Source organism: Phyllobates terribilis, unplaced genomic scaffold, assembly GCF_046119375.1.
Source record: "Phyllobates terribilis strain yellow unplaced genomic scaffold, ASM4611937v1 Scaffold_8__6_contigs__length_399053987, whole genome shotgun sequence".
In the NCBI taxonomy this organism is placed as follows: domain Eukaryota; kingdom Metazoa; phylum Chordata; class Amphibia; order Anura; family Dendrobatidae; genus Phyllobates; species Phyllobates terribilis.
The window spans coordinates 253199633-253219586 of NW_027362768.1; the positions used below are offsets into that span (position 1 = coordinate 253199633).

A 19954-nucleotide genomic window follows, 5' to 3' on the forward strand; every position below is an offset into this window, starting at 1 on the left:
AATGAGGAGGATGAGGAACAATCATGTGCACAGCATGGTGGCACTTAAAGCAGCTCACGGGCATCACTGGAGCATGGCTGGAGAGATACAGACCATACAGAGAACCCATACGATACACCTCCCACCGAGGACATCTTGGCATTGCCACTGTGCAGCCTGGCACACATGGGACAATACATGCTGCTGTGCCTGCGCAACGACCACCAAGTTGCCCGGATTGTTACAAGAGCTAATTACTGGGTGGCCACCCTGTTGGATCGCCGCTACAAGCACAGCGTGCCATCCTTACTTCCATCACTAGAGCAAGATCTGAAAATGCGGAAATACAAGCGCACTCTGGTATACGCATTACTGGCAGCGCCCTCACCTGACAGCAGGAGCTCAGTGAAAGCACAAGGCATCTCGGAAGGGATAGTTTGCATGGCAGAAATGTGGAAAACTGAACTCAGCGCATCACAAAATCCAGCACCACCATCTGATACGGTCCCTATTTTGGTACAATACAAACAGAGGTTTTTTGGCACAGTACTCCCACAGGCTTTTTGGTCAAGTAGAAACAGAGGCTTTTTGTCACAGTACACACAGGGCTTTTTGGCACAGTACTCCCAGAGATTTTTTCCTACAGTACAAACAGAGGATTTCTGGCCCACAAATGGGAAAGAAACAGCTGAATACTAGAATTTTTTTAGACACACCACTCACAAAAAGATGGTTGCAGAGTAGAAATTTTATTTTTGAAACACTACTCGTATAGACACAACGGTAGAACAAAATAATTTTTTCGGCCCACAAACGGGAGACAGCTGCATAGTAGAAAAAATGTTTTGGATACACCACTCACAAAAAGTCGGCTGCAGAGTAGAAATTGTTTTTAGAAACACTGCTCATGTATACACAGCGGTAGAATAAAATAATTTTTTCGGCCCACAAATGGGAAATAGACGGCTGCACAGTAGAAATTGTTTTTAGATACACTACTCATTAGACACAGCGGTAGAATAAAATAATTTTTAGGCCTACAAATAAGAAAGAGAAGGCTACAAAGTAGAGATGGGTGAACCCATGGATGTTTGGGTCCGGCCGAACATTTTAAAAAAAAGTTTGGTTCAGGTACTAGAACAGTACCCGATCTCGAATTTGGACCTCATTCAAATGAATGGGGGGGGGGCCTGAACATCCGTAGTTTGCCACGCTGTCATCTGCGTGACAGTGTGGCAAACACAGGTTCTGATCGGCGGTAAAATTGTTACCGCCGGTCAGAGAGCTGCGGTTCCCACACTGTCAGATGACAGCATGTGAGTCAACAGCTGTGGCCAGTGGTAATAAGGTTACCGTCGGTCACAGACGTCAGCTGATGAGAGGGCAACTCATCAGCGTACGCCTGCTGTTGCTGATAGCAGCGAGAGCATGCACCACTGATGGAAGTATTCATCAGCCGACGCCTGTGCTATAAATAAATAATAAAAAAAATGACGTGGGGTCTCTTCTATTTATGATAACCAACGCAGGTAAAACCGACAGCTGCAGCCATCAGCTGTCAGCTTTATCATGGCTGGTTATCAAGAATAGAAGATTCCCACACAGTTTTTAAAAATTATTTAAATAAATAATTAAAAAAAACGGTGTGGAGTCCCCTTCCTTTTTTGACAACCAGACAAGCTAAAGTAGACAGAGTTCATAGCTGATGGACCCCAGTCACCTCACTGATGGCTAGTGATGGGCGGACCCATGGGTCCGGTGAGTTCGGCCGAACATCTAATAAAAGTTTGGTTCGGGTACCAGAACAGTACCTGGTCCTGGACACCGAACATCCGTGGTTTCCCACACTGTCATCTGTGTGACAGCACGGGAAACACAGGCTCTGATTGACGGTAAAATTGTTACTGCCGGTCTGAGCGCTGCGGGCTCACGCTGTCAGATGTCAGTGTGAGCCCACAGCTGTGACTGTGACCAGCGGTAAAAAGCTTACCGCTGGTCACAGTCATCGTCTGATAAGAGTACTACTCCCATCAACCTACGCCTGCTGTCACTGATAACAGCGATGGCTGGCGCATCTCATGGTAGTAGTCATCAGCCAGCACCTGTGCTCAAAGTAAAAAAAAAAAAGTTAAAATGAATAAATAAATAAAAAAAAAAAAATAATAACAGTTATACTCACCTTAACACCTAATCCCGAAGTCCATGTCACCTGTAAAGGAGAAAAAATAGTAAACCGCCATAATACTCACTTATCTTCTATAATCCATACTGTCTGTTGACGATCCGGATGACTTTTAGAGCAGTCACAGCTAATCGGCAGCTGTCTACACACTGATAGGAGCATAATCGTTCCTGCAGTTTATAGCGCTAAGCTGCCGTGAGAGAGTTCATAGGAGTTCATCAGCTGATGAGCTCTGGTGATCTCACTTACAGCACCTCCGCTGCGTGACAAAGTTCTCACGCAGCGGCGGTGCCATAAGAGAGGTCACAGGAGTTCATCAGCTGATGAACTCCTGTAAACTCTCTCATGGCAGTTCAGTGCTACACACTGCCTGATGTGTGACTGCTGACGTGACTGTTCTACAAGTGATCCAGATCATCGTGGGACACTAAGGATTACTTCATCACTTCCGACACGTGAGGGATATTGTTGTTATTTTTGTTTTTTTTTACATGGGACAATGGCTTCTGGAATTAGGTGTTAGGTGAGTATACATTTGCTTTTTTATTTTCTGTTTTTTACAGTGGACAATGGCTTCAGGGATAAGGCGTTAGGTGAGTATAACTGTGTTTTTTACTTTTAAATAAATGAGTAAAAACGTGTGGACTTTTATTTCAAATAAAGGATTTTTTACATGCTATGTGTAACATCCCTGGCGGCGTGCTGGCATGGCTTACCACCTCCCACCATGCAAAACCGCCATCTTACCTATCAGTCCAGGCTGCACACTTTGCTCCAGTACCTGCTCTGTGCATGTCTCTTGTCTGATTGCTTATAGTTACTGTGTGCGCACTCCTAATGAGTCCCCAGACTATTGTAAGTCTCTGGATACTTAAACCCCCTCCACCCAGTAGGAGGGGCCTGAGCAAAACTTTCTTTCAGTGTGTTCTGTGCAACTGAGTTGTCAGGTCCTGTCCTGTATCTTGTCTGTTTCCGCCACCCTGGGGGCTGAGTACCCAGGCCTGTTACCTGGATCTGTGACTTCTAGTCTGTTCTGCCACCCTGGGGGCTGTTTACCCAGGCCCGTTACCTGTATCTGTGACTTCTAGTCTGTTTCCACCACCCTGGGGGCCGAGTACCCAGGCTCTTTCCTGTATCATGTTGCTGGTTCAGTTCCTGTCTAAACAGTGTCCTAGCCCGACGTTCGTATCTTCCCTTTTCCTGCAGTGTCTGAACCTGCACCTAACTCCAACTCGTCATCTCTGTACTTCTGTTTGTGAGTTTAGTGTCCACTCGCTACTTCATTGTAAGTACCTTGTGTGTTTTGCGGGTTTTGCTCTGCTCTGCTCGTCTACCGCACCTGCGGGTTTTGCTATGCTCTGCTTGTCTACCGCACCTGCGGGTTTTGCTCTTCTCTTCTTGTCTACCGCAGCTGCGGGTTTTGCTCTGCTCTACTTGTCTACCGCACCTGCGGGTTTTGCTCTGCTCTGATTGTCTACCGCATCTGCGGGTTTTGCTCTGCTCTGTTTGTGTACCGCACCTGCGGGTTTTGCTCTGCTCTGTTTGTCTACCACATCTGCGGGTTTTGCTCTGCTCTGCTTGTCTACCGCACCTGCGGGTTTTGCTCTGCTCTGCTCGGCTACCGCACCTGCGGGTTTTGCTCTGCTCTGCTTGTCTGCCGCACCTGCGGCTCAGTTCCTGTATCCCAGTCTGTACTGGTCCCTATTCTGCCTGCGTTCCTACCTGCAAGTATCCACCTGTCTGCATACCAGCTGTGCCTGCCCGGATTGACTGGCGTGAGTGTGATTAGTGATCCCACTGTACCATGAACCGAGGAGTGCCTGGAGGGGCGTAACTAAGTTTCAACCCGATCCGACCAAGGTCGCACGGCGGCTCAGTCGACTCCGTGAACCAAGGAGGAACCGAGCAGAGGGACGAGGTGCTACTCCAGGTCAGACCCCGGTCACAGCTGTTGACCCACACCGGGGAATGCAGGAACAGGCAGGTTAGACTGGCATACAGACAGGTGGGTATTGGCAGGCACGGCTGGTATGCAGACAAGTGGGTACTGACAAGCACGGCTGGTATGCAGACAGGTGGGTTCTGACAAGCACGGCTGGTATGCAGACAGGTGGGTACTGGCAAGCACGGCTGGAGTGCAGACAGGGAGATACTGGCAAGCACGGCTGGAGTGCAGACAGGTAGGTACTAGCAGGTTGGAGCACAGGCTGGATAGGGTCCAGTACAGACTGGGAGACAGGAACAGAGCCTCAGATGCGGTAGACAAGCAGAGTAAAGCGAACGGCCGGAGCGGAAGACAAGGCAGAGCAGAGCGGAACCGCAGGTGCGGTGGACAAGGCAGAGCAGAGAGGAACCGCCGGAGCGGTGGACAAGGCAGAGCAGAGCGAAACCGCAGGTGCGGTGAACAAGGCAGAGCAGAGAGGAACCGCCGGAGCGGTGGGCAAGGCAGAGCAGAGAGAAACCGCTGGCGCGGTGAGCAAGCAGAGCAGAACAAAACCGCAGGTGCGGTGGACAAGGCAGAGCGGAGCGAAACCGCCGGAGCGGTGGACAAGGCAGAGCAGAGAGGAACTGCCGGAGTGGTGGGCAAGGCAGAGCAGAGAGAAACCGCTGGCGCGGTGAGCAAGCAGAGCAGAACAAAACCGCAGGTGCGGTGGACAAGGCAGAGTGGAGCGAAACCGCTGGAGCGGTGGACAAGGCAGAGCAGAGAGGAACCGCCGGAGCGGTGAACAAGGTGGAGCAGAGCCAAACCAGGGATTGAAGCTTGAAGAGGACAATTTGCATATTCCAGGTGCCTTCTGGGAAAAGCGAAGAGTCTCCTTCAGCTAGAAGATCGTTGGGTACAGCTGGGACCAGCTGCTTGGAAAGCATCGCCAAACCAGGGATTAAAGCTTGAAGAGGACAATTTGCATATTCCAGGTGCCTTCTGGGAAAAGCGAAGAGTCTCCTTCAGCTAGAAGATCGTTGGGTACAGCCGGGACCAGCTGCTTGGAAAGCATCGCCAAACCAGGAATTGAAGCTTGAAGAGGACAATTTGCATATTCCAGGTGCCTTCTGGGAAAAGCAAAGAGTCTCCTTCAGCTAGAAGATCGTTGGGTACAGCTGGGACCAGCTGCTTGGAAAGCATCGCCAAACCAGGGATTAAAGCTTGAAGAGGACAATTTGCATATTCCAGGTGCCTTCTGGGAAAAGCGAAGAGTCTCCTTCAGCTAGAAGATCGTTGGGTACAGCTGGGACCAGCTGCTTGGAAAGCATCGCCAAACCAGGAATTGAAGCTTGAAGAGGACAATTTGCATATTCCAGGTGCCTTCTGGGAAAAGCAAAGAGTCTCCTTCAGCTAGAAGATCGTTGGGTACAGCCGGGACCAGCTGCTTGGAAAGCATCGCCAAACCAGGAATTGAAGCTTGAAGAGGACAATTTGCATATTCCAGGTGCCTTCTGGGAAAAGCGAAGAGTCTCCTTCAGCTAGAAGATCGTTGGGTACAGCCGGGACCAGCTGCTTGGAAAGCATCGCCAAACCAGGAATTGAAGCTTGAAGAGGACAATTTGCATATTCCAGGTGCCTTCTGGGAAAAGCAAAGAGTCTCCTTCAGCTAGAAGATCGTTGGGTACAGCTGGGACCAGCTGCTTGGAAAGCATCGCCAAACCAGGGATTAAAGCTTGAAGAGGACAATTTGCATATTCCAGGTGCCTTCTGGGAAAAGCGAAGAGTCTCCTTCAGCTAGAAGATCGTTGGGTACAGCCGGGACCAGCTGCTTGGAAAGCATCGCCAAACCAGGGATTGAAGCTTGAAGAGGACAATTTGCATATTCCAGGTGCCTTCTGGGAAAAGCGAAGAGTCTCCTTCAGCAAGAAGATCGTTGGGTACAGCCGGGACCAGCTGCTTGGAAAGCATCGCCAAACCGCGCGCGCTGTTTAATTTGTTTATCCTAGGGTATCACAAGAAAGAAGACAGACATCAAGTCAGCAAGGACAAGGAGCAGCATGGCAGATGTGACAACCTACATGGTGAGCTGCAACATGTGCTACATGTTCACAGATCGACCAGAAGCTGAAACCAACTTCACCTGCCAGAAGTGTAGACTACTGGCTCTTTTAGAAGAAAAGGTGCGGGGACTGGAGGAAAGAATTGCGACATTAAAACTCATCAAGGAAAATGAAGACTTCCTGGACAGAACAGAAGCGTCACTACTGGTCACGGAAAGTCAAGGAAGCATCGGAGAACCTCCAGAGGCAGACAAGTGGAGGCAAGTGACCAAAAGAAGCAAGAAGACCATGGAGACACCACCAACCACACAACTGAGAAACAGATTCCAAGGACTTGTGGAGGACGAAGATGGCACACCTAAGGATGAGGAACTACCAGCAAGCAAAAAAGAAAAGAGCACCCAGAAACACCCAGAAGCGACAAGAAAAAGGACAGCCAAGAAGGGAAGAAGAGTGGTGGTGGTGGGAGACTCACTACTGAGAGGAACAGAAGCAGCTATCTGCAGACCGGACATAACCGCAAGAGAAGTATGCTGCCTCCCAGGGGCGAAGATCAAGGATGTTACCGATAGGATACCGAAGCTCATCAGTTCCAAGGATGTCCACCCATTTCTTCTGATACATGTTGGCACCAATGACACGGCAAAGAAGGACCTACCGACAATCTGCAAGGACCTTGAAGCATTGGGGAAGAAAGTAAAAGAACTGGATGCGCAGGTAGTTTTTTCTTCTATTCTTCCAGTAGACGGGCGTGGCGTCAGGAGATGGAACAGGATCCTTGATGTGAACAACTGGCTGAGACGATGGTGCAGACAACAAGGATTTGGATTCCTGGACCACGGTGTGAATTACCTCTATGACGGACTCCTTGCCAGAGACGGACTACACCTCAACAAACCCGGGAAACACACATTCGCCAGGAGACTCGCAACACTCATCAGGAGGGCGTTAAACTAGAAGAAGAGGGGATGGGAAGAAAAACGCCAGACACCAACATGCAACCAGAGAACATACTAATGAAAGATATGAAGTGCGACAAAGAAGGTCCAAGACAAGATACTTGGAAGGGAGGTAAGAAAATTTCTAATACAATCCACAGGGAGAAGATTGGAACAAAACAAAATCGTGTAAACTGCGTGCTAGCAAATGCCAGGAGCCTGACAAACAAGATGGATGAACTGGAAGCAGAAATATCTACAGGTAACTATGACATAGTGGGAATAACCGAGACATGGTTAGATGAAAGCTATGACTGGGCAGTTAACTTACAGGGTTACAGTCTGTTTAGAAGGGATCGAAGAAGTCGGAAAGGGGGTGGAGTCTGTCTATATGTAAAGACATGTCTAAAGCCTACAATACGGGAGGATGTATGGGAGGGAAATGAGGAGGTCGAGTCCTTATGGGTGGAGATACATGGGGCAAAAAACAATAATAAAATTATCATAGGAGTCTGTTATAAACCACCAAATATAGCAGAAGCCACGGAAAGTCTATTAATGAGACAAATAGACGAAGTAGCAAAAAATAACGAGGTGATTATTATGGGGGACTTCAACTACCCCGATATAGACTGGGAAACCGAAAGCTGTAGATCTCAGAAAGGAAACAGGTTTCTGTCAATTATCAAAGACAATTATTTGTCACAACTTGTGCAGGAACCAACTAGAGGGACGGCCCTTTTAGACTTAATATTAACTAACAGGCCAGACAGAATAACTGAGGTGCAGGTCGGGGGGCACCTGGGAAATAGTCACCACAACATTGTACAATTCCACATGTGCTTCAGTAGGGTGCCCAGCAAGGGAGTCACAAAAACACTGAACTTCAGGAGGGCAAAGTTTGATCAGCTAAGAGATGCCCTTCACCTTATAGACTGGGATAGTATCTTCAGTAATAGGAGCACGGATAGAAAATGGGAAATTTTCAAAACAGTCCAGTAATAGGAGCACGGATAGAAAATGGGAAATTTTCAAAACAGTCCTACATAGTCACTGTAGAAGGTACATACCTTATGGGAATAAAAGGGCTAGGAATAGGAGGAAGCCAATGTGGCTAAATAAGGAAGTCAAGAGGGCAATGAAAAACAAAAAAAGGGCTTTCGGTAAACTTAAACAAGAAGGCAGCGAGGAAGCGCTAATATGTTATAGGGAAAAAAACAAAATCTGTAAGAAACAAATAAGAATAGCAAAAGAGGAGACAGAGAGACTAATTGCCAAGGAAAGTAAAACGAATCCCAAACTGTTCTTTAACTATATAAACAGTAAAAGGATTAAAACTGATGGAGTCGGCCCATTGAAAAATAACCTGGGTAAAATCATAGAGGGCGATGAGGGTAAAGCAAACCTACTCAATAGCTTCTTCTCCACTGTTTTCACAAAAGAAAACAATTTATCGGAGGAAATGCAGAGTGATAAAGTAAACCCTCCGCTAAATATCACCCACCTAACCCAGGAGGAAGTTCAGAAACGCCTAAATAATATCAAAATAGACAAGTCACCAGGCCCAGATGGCATACACCCCCGGGTACTAAAAGAATTAAGTAATGTGATAGACAGGCCGCTGTATCTTATATTCAAGCACTCTTTATGGACAGGGACTGTCCCACTAGACTGGCGCCAAGCAAATATGGTACCAATATTAAAAAAGGGGTCTAAAAGTGACCCGGGGAACTATAGACCAGTAAGCTTAACGTCTGTTGTGGGTAAATTGTTTGAAGGATTTCTTAGAGATGCTATTGTAGAATATCTTAATGATAATAACTGTCTAACTCCATATCAACATGGATTCATGAGGGATCGCTCCTGACAAACAAACCTGATCGCCTTCTACGAGGAGGTGAGCTCACAGCTGGACCGCGGAGAGTCAGTGGATATTGTATACCTTGACTTCTCCAAAGCGTTTGATACTGTGCCACACAAAAGGTTGGTATATAAAATGAGAATGCTTGGTCTAGGGGATAATGTGTGCAAGTGGGTAAATAGCTGGCTGAGTGATAGAAAGCAGAGGGTGGTTATCAATGGAGTAAGCTCAGGGTGTGTCAGGGTTACTAGCGGGGTGCCTCAAGGGTCTGTCTTGGGCCCTATATTATTTAATATATTTATTAATGATCTAGTGGAAGGGTTGCATAGTAAAATAGCAATATTTGCAGATGATACTAAACTTTGTAAAGTAGTTAATACAGATGAGGATAGGGCACAGCTACAGGAGGATTTAGATAAATTGGGGAGTTGGGCCAAAAAATGGCAAATGGGGTTCAATGCTGATAAATGTAAGGTCATGCACATGGGAAAGAAAAACAGCAGTCACCCATACATATTAAATGGGAAACCGTTGGGGAAATCTGACATGGAGAAGGACCTGGGCGTCTTGGTTAATAGCAAATTAAATTGGAGTGCCCAGTGTCAGGCAGCAGCTGCGAAGGCAAATAGAGTCATGGCATGCATCAGAAGAGGAATAGGGGCATATGATGAGAACATTGTTCTTCCTCTGTATAAAGCGCTAGTAAGGCCGCACTTAGAATATTGTGCACAGTTCTGGGCTCCGGTGCTCAGGAAAGACATATTGGAGCTAGAGAGGGTACAAAGGAGGGCGACTAAGGGAATGGAGGGACTAGAATACCCAGAGAGGTTGTCAAAATTAGGCCTATTTACATTGGAAAAGAGAAGGCTTAGGGGAGACCTCATAAACATGTATAAATACATCAGGGGGCAGTACAGAGATCTCTCCCATGACCTATTTATACCAAGGATGGTGACAAAGACGAGGGGGCACACTATGCGTCTGGAGGAAAGGAGGTTCCTGCACCAGCATAGAAGGGGATTCTTTACAGTCAGAGCCGTGAGACTCTGGAACTCTCTGGCAGAGGAAGTGATGATGTCCAACTCACTTAATGAGTTCAAGAGAGGCCTGGACGCCTTTCTTGAGAACAATAAAATTACATCTTATGCTTAGTTAATTAATCCAGGGATTTAATCTGACTGCCAGATTGGTGTCGGGAAGTGAATTTTTCCTCAATGATGTAAATTGGCCTATACCGCATGGTATAGGAATAGCGGAATAGCTGCAGTGCACAAGAAATAGGCTGAACTGGATGGACGCTTGTCTTTTTTCGGCCTTATAAACTATGTAACTATGTAAGAGCGAAACCGCAGGTGCGGTGGACAAGGCAGAGCAGAGAGGAACCACCGGAGCGGTGGGCTAGGCAGAGCAGAGAGGAACCACCGGAGCGGTGGGCAAGGCAGAGCAGAGCAAAACCGCCGGAGCGGTGAGCAAGCAGAGCAGAACAGGGCTGACGGTGCAGGCAGAGAGGACAGGGCTCTGTTCACATGGAACAGATGGGAAAATACAGGAAGATGGCTAGAACACAGGAGGTAGATACGGAGGAAGGGAAAAGGGATAAGCAGAACCAGATACACACAAGGTACTTACAATGAAGTAGCGAGTGAACACAAAACTCACAAACAGAAGTACAGAGACAACGAGTTGGAGTTAGGTGCAGGTTCAGACACTGCAGGAAAGGGGAGGGTACGGACATAGAGACAAACAGGTAACAGGATAGGAGACAGTTCAGACAGGAACTGACACTGCAACAAGATACAGGAACGAGCCTGGGTATGCGGCCCCCAGGGTGGCGGAAATGGACTAGAAGTCACAGATAACAGGCCTGGGTATACAGCCCCCAGGGTGGCAGAAACAAACTAGAAGTCAGAAATAACAGGCCTTGGTATGCCGCCCCCAGGGTGGCAGAAACAGACTAGAAGTAAGAGATAACAGGCTTGGGTATGCAGCCCCCAGGGTGGCAGAAACGGACAAGATACAGGACAAGACCTGGCAACTCAGAGGCAAGGAGCACACTGATAGATAGTGTTGCTCAGGCACCTCCTTCTGGGTGGAGGGGGTTTAAATATCCAGTGACTCACAGCAATAGGCTGGAGACGCATTAGGGGTGCGCCCACAGCAGCTATAAGAATCAGGAAGTAACCGGGCCGCCGCCCTAAGCAGTCAGACAAGAGACATGAGCACAGCATGAACTTGAGCAAGGTTTGCAGGCTGGACTGATGGGTAAGATTGCGGTCTTGCATGGTGGGAGGTGGTACACTATGCAAGCACGCCGCCAGGGATGTTACAGGAACCTACGTCAATTTTTTTCTAGGGTCCCCCTGTAAACTAGTCAGTAAACGCTAATCAAATAGCTATCAGCTGTTATTAATAGCCATGTAACATTTGGGTCTAATGGCTCTTTCCTAGGCTATTAATATCAGCCCACAGCTGTCTGTTTAGCATTTGCTGGTTAGAATTTATAGGGGGACCTAACATCAATTTTTTTCTGGGGTCCCCCTGTAAACTAGCCAGTAAACTCTAATCAAACAGCTGTGAGCTGTTAATAGCCAGGGAACATGTTGGCTTAATGGCCCCTTCTTAGGCTATTAATATCATCCCACAGCTGTCTGTTTAGACTATGCTGGTTAGTGACCTCACGGACCTAACGTCAATATTTTGGGGGGTCTCCCCTATAATAACCAGTGAAGGCTAAGCAAACAGCTGTGAGCTAATATTAATAGCCTGGGAACCTTTAGGGCTATTGGCATGTTCCCAGAATATTAACATCAGCCCCCAGCCGTCAGCTTTCCCTCTGCTGATTATGAAAATTACAGGGGGCCTCACACATTTTTTTTCCTTTTTTTATTAACAAATACAGTAAAATACACATTCAAGGTAACATTAGATCACGGCCTCTAGGTGTTCCAGCAGCTGGAAACACCAGTTACCTTAAAAGGGTTGTCCAGTCAAAACTCTGTGTGACTGCAGTCTTACGAATCCCCCCAGCGCACCCACTGTGCGCTGCAGGATTTCGCCGGTTTCAGACTCGGAGTTATACATACATACATATGAGTATGTATATAGTTATTATACATATATATGACTTATACATACCCCCAGCCAGTGGGCGTGGCCTCGCTCTCCATACACATGTATGGAGTGAGGCCACGCCCTCTAGTTGGCTACACCCACTAGACAGGTAGGTTACTAAATGCCTTGGCTAAATATGAGTGTATGGAGCGAGGCCTTGCCAACTGGCTGGAGGTACATTCCCTCCGATCCCGGGTCAGAAACTGGTGAATCCCCGCAGCGCGTGTGCTGAGGGGATTCATAAGCCTGCAGTGCTACAGAGTGACTGCGGACTTATTGGTTTTGACCAGACAAACTCTTTAAAATGTCCCTCAAAGTTTCCCGTGAGGTTTCCAGGACTCACAGCTACCAGGAGACCCATTGGCTTTGAACTCTGGTGAAAGTTTACCTGAGTTCAAGCCACCAGGTCTCACTGTAGCTCTAGTGCTGGACTGTTGTATGCCAATGTACTGAGTGCCGGACAGGCACCGGGTGCTGAGTGCTGCTCATATCATTGTCGCCTGTTATCCCTGAGATCAGCGTGTCCAAGTGACAATGATGGAAGTTGTAGTCAGCACCCTAAGTGTACATTATGTGTAAAATAAAGAATTAAATCAAAAAAACAGCATGGGCTCCCGCCGATTATTCATAACCAGCAGAGGGAAAGTCGCCCGCTGGGGACTGATATTACTAGTCAGGGAAAGGGTCCATTAGCCCAAAATGTTCCCTGGCTATTAATAACAGCTCGCAGCTGTTTGATTAGTGTTTATTGGATAGTTTATAGGGGGACCCCAGAATTTTTTTTACGTAGGGTCCCTCTATAAAATATAACCAGCAAAGGCTAACAGACAGCTGTGGGCTGATATTAATAGCCAGGGAAGGGGCCATGGATATTAGCCCCCTCTGATGCTAATAACATCAGTCCTCATCCACCCCAGAAATAATAGCCAATAAGATGCGCCAAATCCGGCGCTTAGCCTCGGCTCTTCCCACTTGCCCTGGTGCGGTGGCAAGTGGGGTAATAGGGTTGGGGTTCATGCTAGCCCTGTATTGGCAGCTGACATTGTAAAAAAAAACACAGCCAGAATAAAGTCCTTTAATTGAAATAAAGACACTGACTCCTTTATTTGAAATAAATATAAAAATGCTAAGTTATACTCATCCATTATGCCTAATCCATTGATGCCCATGTCCCCTGTAAAAGACAAAAAATAAAGGTGAGTATAACTTTGCTTTTTATTTTTATTTCAAATAAAGGAGTCAATGTCTTTATTTCAATTAAAGGACTTTATTCTGGCTGTGTTTTTTTCTACAATCTAACTATGGGATTAATAATGGGGACCTCTTATAGACGCCTCTCTATTACTAACCCCTTGGCTTGTTGACAGCTGACAATACAAAGCTGACATCAACGCCAGTACTATTACCCCACTTGCCAACACACCAGGGCAAGTGGGAAGAATGAGGCTAAGCGCCAGAATTGGCGCATCTAATAAATGCGCCATTTCTGGGGCAGCTGAGAGTTGATGGTTTTAGTCTGGGAGGTGGCCAATCTACATGGCCCTTTCTTAGGCTATTAAAATCAGCCACAGCTTTCTGTTTAGAGTGTTTAGCCTTTGCTGGCTACTGAGTATAGAGGGGACCCCACGTAATTTCTTTTGAGGGGTCTCCTCTATAATAACCAATAAAGGCTAAGCAAACAGCTATGAGCTGATTTTAATAGCTTGGGAACCTTTATGGATATTGCCTGTTCCCAGAATATTAACATCAGCCCCAAGCCATCAGCTTTCCCGCAACTGTTTATGAAAATTACTGGGGACCTGTTTATTTTTTTACATTTATTCTCAGTCTGAGAATACCAGCCCCCATGGATCACATGTCATCTGACAGTGTGGGAACCACAGCTCTCTGACCAGCGGTAACTAACGTACTGCCGATCAGAGCCATCGGTGTTTCTCGCACTGTCACACAGATGACAGCATGGGAAACAGCCGATGTTCGGGGTGCCAAACCCAAAAAGTAACACGAACTTCATGGAGATGTCCGTGTTTGGGGTCCATGCACATACAGTAGGTGTTCGGTACGGACCCCAAACTTTACAGTCCGGGTTCGCCTATCACTACTGTGGAGTCTAATTTTTTTTTAGACACACTACTCCCATAAAGATGGCTGCAGAGTAGAATAATTTTTTGAACACCGTAGTCATACAGACATGGCTGCAGAGTACACAGAATCATTTTTTAACAGTACTCCCACAGGCAGGGTAGCAGAGTACACATACAGGCTTAAAGGCACAGTACTCCCAGAAGCAGAAATGCAGAGTACACACAGAGGCATTTGGCACAGTATTCCCACAGATATGGGTGCATAGTATACACAGAGGCTTTTTGCCACAGAACTCCCACAGATATGGGAGCTGAGTACACACAGCAACTTTTTGGCATAGCACTATTAGAGACATGGGTGCATAAGAGGAGAAAAATTTATTTTGATGCACGTGACTCCCACCGGCTCAGTTGCAGGTTAGAAAAGCTTTTTGGTATGCACAGTACTATCACAGACACAGAGTACACATAAAGAGTGTTTTTGGAAAACTGCGCACACACAAAACCTAATAATGTCCCTCACTACAGCTGCGTACAGTCCCTACGCTAAGCAGAGCAGAAATAAAAAATAATAATCTTGAACCAGGAGGAACAGGTCCAAGTGGAGGAGGAGGTGGATGTGGAGGTATAGGTGGAAGAGGCAAGGGAGGAGTAATCCAACGCTGTTTTTTCGGGAGGGGTTGTATTGTTTGTATTTTTTTTTTCATTTTTGTTTTTTGGAATGGACTTAAAACAAGATAGAATTAACAGAAATAAAACTAGCGATTTAGAATCAGAAGGCGTAGGTCCAAGGCAAAGGAGGAGTAATCAAACCCTTTGTGTTTTTTTGTTTTCTTTTTTTTTGTTTTTTTGAGGTGTTTTTTTTTAGGGAACTGACTTTAAAGACCATAGAATGAACCGAAAATAAAATAACAAGCTACAACCAAGGGACAAAGATCCTAATGGAAGAGGTGGACGTGGCGGTGTAGGTGGACGAGGCAGAGGAGGAGGTAGCCAACACAGTTTTTTGGGATTTTTATTTGGGGAGGAGGTACCCAAATGAAACGAATGGCAAATAGAGTTGAAGACTTGCTGGGTGCGGCTGGTATAGTTGTATAGTTGTCTAGTCATCCAAAAGGTATAAACAAGTCCTGTGGGATCCATGCCTGGTTAATTTTAAGGAATGTTAGCTTCCTCTCATTGGATGCAGACAGGCTGATGCGCTTGTCTGTGATCACACGTTCCCACAGTTCACTTGCCACAGGGCAGGCCAGCACCTCAAAGGCATAATGGGCAACCTCATTCCATGTGTCCAATTTGGAGACCCAGAGGTTTAATGGGGCAGAACCATCAGTTAGTATGTGGAGACGTCTGGACAGGTGCTCTTCCACCATGTTGTTGTAATGCTGCCTCCTGCTAATACAGACCGTATCAGATGGTGGTTGTCACTGAAGGTGTGGGAAAGACTAAGTGCAACACGAAGGGATGAGGGGAAGGGAGACCAGAAACTAGGGAAAGGGAGAGTAGAGACCTCCTAGGCTGATCTGATATCACCCTGTCTCCCCTATCGTCCCTATATTGGTTCATCACCAATCGCCGCACAGGAACCTAGACCCTATATTTCCCTAGAGCTTGGCCCTGGATAGGGACAGGGGGGATGAGCACTAGTCAGTCCCCACTAACAACTAAAGACAACTAGTGAGACAAACACAGGTGAAAGTAACTTAGCTTGAGCCGACTTCAGAGAGATTACACCATGCATCCTCTTAGCACCAGAGAGGAAGTAAGCAGACTGAAATAGCTACAAGCCTTCACAAGGAACATGTGAATATCACCGGCACCTCCCTGTAGCAAACAGGAAGTATTTAAACACCCAGACCTGGGTGTCAATTAGCAGGAGGGAGGTAGCCACTGGATCCTAGAGTTAGACAGATCTAAGAAGGTGTCTGTAATGCCAAACAAAGAGATCTTCTGCAACCAACTGCAGGGCGACTGTCTGTCACATCTGACACACCTGTGACAGTGGTGTTGGATGTTGAGGCATGCTCATAAAGTTTTTCCACATTTCGGCCATGCTAATCCTGCCTTCTGAGGTGCTGGCGGTGCCCCAGCTGCATTGGTGACTTCCTACTCTGCCTCTGCCTTGTTCTTCCACTGAGCCACTGTCATGTGGGAAAAAAACATCAGTGGTGCCTTTACAAGAGTGTGCTTGTATTCACGCATTTGGAATCCTGCTCCAGTGACAGAAGTAATGATGGTACCTTGTCCTTGTAGTGGGAATCCAGCAGGGTGGCCACCAAGTCTTTTGCACGGGTAACAATACAGGTAACTCGGTGGTCATTGCGCAGACACAGCAGTAAGTATTGGCTGATGTGTACCAGGCTGCCCAGAGGCAATGACAAGCTGTCCTCGATGGGAGGTGTATCGTCTAGGTCCTCTGTATTCCCCAGCCACGCTTTAGTGATGCCTGAGAGCTGTTCTGAACCACCCTGCTGTGAAAATGGCTGTTCCTCCTCCTCCTTGTCCTCCTGCTCATCCTCCCAAACTGGCCCCTGGCTGTACAGTTTAGTACCTGGCTGCTATTGGGACAGTAACCCACCATCCGAGCCATGTGTGGATAACAATCCTGATAAAGGTGTGAATTGTCCCTGCTCCTCTTCCTCCTGTGCCATCACCTCATCCATCATCGCCTGAATTGCTTTTTCCAGCAGGCATAAAAGTGGCATAGTATTGCTGATGATGGCATCATCAGCGTTGGCCTTATTGGTGGAGTATTCAAAACAGCGCAACACGGCACACACGTCCCGCATGGAGGCCCACTCATTTTTGGTGAAGTAGTGTTGTTCTGCAGAGCGACTAACCCGTGTGTGCTGCAGCTGAAACTCCACTATTGCCTGCTGCTGCTCGCACAGTCTCTCCAGCATATGCATGGTGGAGTTCCACCTTGTTGGTATGTTGCATATCAGCCGCTGAGCGGGAAGGCAGAAGTGATGCTGCAGAGCAGACAGGCAAACAGCAGGGTGAGAACAGCAAAAGCGCTCACATACTGCCAGAACTTTCAGTAGCAGCTCTGATATATGTGGGTAGTTTTTCAGGAAGCACGGCATCACCAAGTTCAGCACATGCGCCAAGCAAGGGATGTGCGTCAAACCGGCTAGGCCCAGAGCTTCTACGAGATTTCACCTGTTATCACACACCACCAGGCTGGACTTGAGGTTCACCACCACCAACCATTCATCTGTCTGCTCTTTGTCCCCCAAACAAAGAAGTTTAAAAACAGCCTGCTGTCTTTTCCCCCTGGCTGTGCTGAAGTTGGTGGTGCAAGTCTTACTGTGACCTGATGAGGAGGCGGTGGAGGAAGAAGAGTAGGAGGAGGAGGCAACCTGAAAAGAGAAACGTCCAGCAATCCAGGTGGTGGTAGCACATGTGCTAGAATGCCTTTTGCCTTTGTTCCAGCCGCCGCTACATTTACCCTGTGGGCAGTTAGGGAGATGTAACGTCCTTGGCCGTGTTTACTGGTCCCTGTATCTGTGTTTATGTGGACTTTGCCACTGATAGTAATGCGCAGTGCACACCTTACAGCCACCGCCATCAGTTTTTTAAATTTTCCGTCTCCACTAGCCGGAATGGCAGCTTTTCAAAGGCCAGTGATTTGTAAATGCTGTCATTCAGGACCACAGCTTGTGCGTGGCTAGGGGGTATCCCCTCTTTCTCCCAAGGGTTTGGGGGATGGAAGGCTGAACACTTCCATGGGACGGTGTGGAGATGTTCAGTGACACTGGTGGTGGTGGTGCTGTCACATCCTCTGTTTGTGGGGAAGCAGGTGGCCCTGTTGATCAAGAGTGGGAGGAAGAGGCCGAGACCGCAGCAGAAGAGGGAGCAGGAGGACACTCAGATCTGTCATGCTTTTTAAGGTGTGTTCTCCACTGCACCTCATGCTTGGAATTCAGATGCCTCGTCATGCAGGTGGTGCTGAGGTTCAGAAGATTTATGCCTCACTTCAAGCTCTGATGACACAGCGTGCCACAATGTCGCTTGTTGTCAGCACATTCCCTGAAGAAATGCCACGCCAGGGAGCTCTTTTGAGCTGGTTATAGTGTGCTCATTTCAGCAACACCGTAGGCAGTAGCTGCCGACGTACTGGCTAGGGGCTGCCAGCTGCGCTTTTTCACCCTGCTCCCTCTTTTGCTGTGCTGCTGGGGCAGCGTGGTCACCTCCTCTTCCTCCAAACTTCACATGTCACTAGCATGGCATCCGCTCCATGTGGGGTCTAGGACCTTATCATCCTTGCCTGTCTGCACACTGCAGAAAGACGCTACTGTTGGCAACTGTGTTTTGTCATCCTCTGACATGTGCTTCAGTGGTCCACTTACCTTGTGCACTAGCCCTCTCATGTACTCATCCTCCATCCTCTTCCACTTTTGGGCAGGGCCAGGTGGATGGGCCATGGAACCCCAGCCAGCAGAGTCATCAAAAAACAGAAGAGACTGCTGCCAGACTTGGGTCTCAGACTGCTTGGAAGCTGGATGACCATGGTCCTCAGGTGCCATCTCTGCACTTTCTGCAGTGGACCGGGTGGAAAATAATGCAAAGGAACTGGAACCACTGTCAGCCATCCAATCTAACACCTTTTCAACATCTTGTGGCCTCACCATTCGTGCAGCAGTACTCGCCTCTATGAAAGGGCGCATAACGTCCTGTTGCCTGCGTGCACCAGAGGAAGGTGTTGTATTTGGGCATGTACCAGGCACAGAACTGCCACGTCCTCTCCCTGCAGCAGCTATACCACCACCACCATCAGCCGCAACACCAGCACCACCACTGCCACATCCAAGTCCTCTTTTTGATGTTCTCCTCATTTTTGGAAGTTGTATTTCGCACAGAGATGGCTAAAGAGTAAATTTATTTTTTTTGCCACAATACTCGTATAGACTTAGCGTTACAGTAAAATTATTTGTTTGGCCTACAAATGGCAAAGAGACGGCTGCAGAGTATAATAACGTTTTTGTACCAAAAATGGCAAAGAAACGACTGCAGAGTACAATTATTTATTTGCCACACTACTTGTATAGAGACAGCGGTACAGTAAATGATTTGTTTGGTCTACAAATGGCAAAGAGACTGCTGCAGAGTATAATAATTTCTTGTACCAAAAATAGCAAAGAAACGACTGCAGAGTACAATTATTTATTTGCCACGCTACTCGTATAGACACAGTGGTACAGTAAAATGATTTGTTTGGTCTATAAATGGCAAAGAGACGGCTGCTGAGATTTATTTACTTGCCACACTACTAGAAAAGACACAACGGTACAGTAAAATTATTTGTTTGGCCTAGAAATGGCAAAAAAAATGCAGCTGAGATTTATTTATTTGCCACACTACTCATATAGACACAGCGGTACAGTATAATTATTTGTTTGGCCTACAAATGGCAATTACCACACTACTCGTACAGACACAGTGGTACAGTAAAATTATTTGTTTGGCCTACAAATAGCAAGGAGACGGCTGCTGAGATTTATTTATTTGCCACACTACTCATATAGACACAGCAGTACAGTGAAATTATTTGTTTGGCTTGCTTACAAATTGCAAAGAGACGGCTGCAGAGTAAACTTATTTTTTTATGCACACTGCTCATACAGACGCAGCTGCACACAGCAACTTTTTGGCACAGTACTCCCACATGCGGGGTTGCAGATTACACACAGCGGCTTTTTGGCACAGTACTACCACAGACATGGGTGCAGAGTACACTCAGAGGCTTAAAGGCACAGTACTCCCACAGGCAGGGGTGCAGAGTACACAGCAGCTGAAAGGCACAGTACTCCCC

General features: G+C 47.2%; 1 protein-coding gene across 1 annotated transcript in view; it reads left to right on the top strand.

The window, feature by feature from the left end:
- Positions 1-19954, top strand: part of GUCY2C (guanylate cyclase 2C) — a 552042-nt gene that overhangs the window by 426763 nt on the left and 105325 nt on the right. The gene's annotated exons all lie outside the window — the stretch shown is intronic.